The sequence below is a fragment of the Penaeus monodon genome, chromosome 27, assembly GCF_015228065.2.
Source record: "Penaeus monodon isolate SGIC_2016 chromosome 27, NSTDA_Pmon_1, whole genome shotgun sequence".
Classification (NCBI taxonomy): domain Eukaryota; kingdom Metazoa; phylum Arthropoda; class Malacostraca; order Decapoda; family Penaeidae; genus Penaeus; species Penaeus monodon.
Window position 1 is genome coordinate 14,117,117 of NC_051412.1, and position 415 is coordinate 14,117,531.

A 415-nucleotide genomic window follows, 5' to 3' on the forward strand; every position below is an offset into this window, starting at 1 on the left:
CAGGCTTCATAATCGACCAAAGACACATTTTGTATTCAACCTTCATGAACTCTAGAAGTACAGAACAAAGAAATGATATATAGACAATTTCGAGTATTATAAAGGTACTATGTAGTGCAAATATCTAATTACCTACCTGGAGAGAGAGATAAGGGTGATGTGATGTTCCCGTGTGGGTGAGGGAGAGTGTGCATGCCTACCTGAGTTTGTCCCGCGTATATATACCCTCACCTGTCGATGAACCTCAGTTGCTTAATGTCGTTTTTGTGCTTTACTGTTCTGTTCATTTCCAGAAGCATATGTAATATAAATTTATTTCCTTATATGCTTTAATCGAATAATTCCTGGTTACTGTTAATGGTGAAGCATTTTCTGTTTATCTTTGAACGGTTTCATCTAATGATGATAGAGAATG